Source organism: Haliaeetus leucocephalus, unplaced genomic scaffold (assembly GCF_000737465.1).
Source record: "Haliaeetus leucocephalus isolate CR32 unplaced genomic scaffold, Haliaeetus_leucocephalus-4.0 Scaffold295, whole genome shotgun sequence".
NCBI lineage: Eukaryota > Metazoa > Chordata > Aves > Accipitriformes > Accipitridae > Haliaeetus > Haliaeetus leucocephalus.
The window spans coordinates 4299667-4300009 of NW_010972731.1; the positions used below are offsets into that span (position 1 = coordinate 4299667).

At 63.6% G+C, this 343-nt stretch overlaps 1 protein-coding gene across 1 annotated transcript in view; it reads right to left on the bottom strand.

The window, feature by feature from the left end:
* LOC104833550 (lysosomal alpha-glucosidase-like) overlaps nucleotides 1-343 on the bottom strand; it is a 14789-nt gene that overhangs the window by 13239 nt on the left and 1207 nt on the right. The window lies entirely within an intron of this gene.

Sequence of the window (343 nt, forward strand, 5' to 3'; positions counted from 1 at the left end):
CCCCGCCGCCCCAACCCCAGCGTCGCTCAATCACCCGCGGGACGGGACCGGCGGCTCCCCCCCCCCCCCCCGGGGTCCCCTCGGGGAGGAGCCGGCGGGCTTCCCTCCGGGTGATGTTTTCCTCTCTTTTGTTGTTATTTTTATTTTTCTGTGTCCCCCCCCCTTCACCTCCCCTCCCCAAGGATGAGCGCGCTGCCTCTGCCTTTGAATGGTTCTTAAAATACATGTGAGGAAACCTGTTGTGACGCCGCGCGTTCCGCCGTCTAAAAATAGCTGCTTTTGTAGTAACGGAGGGAACCGGGGCGAAGCCGGTGCCGGGCAGCGTGGTGGCGGCCTCGGTGAG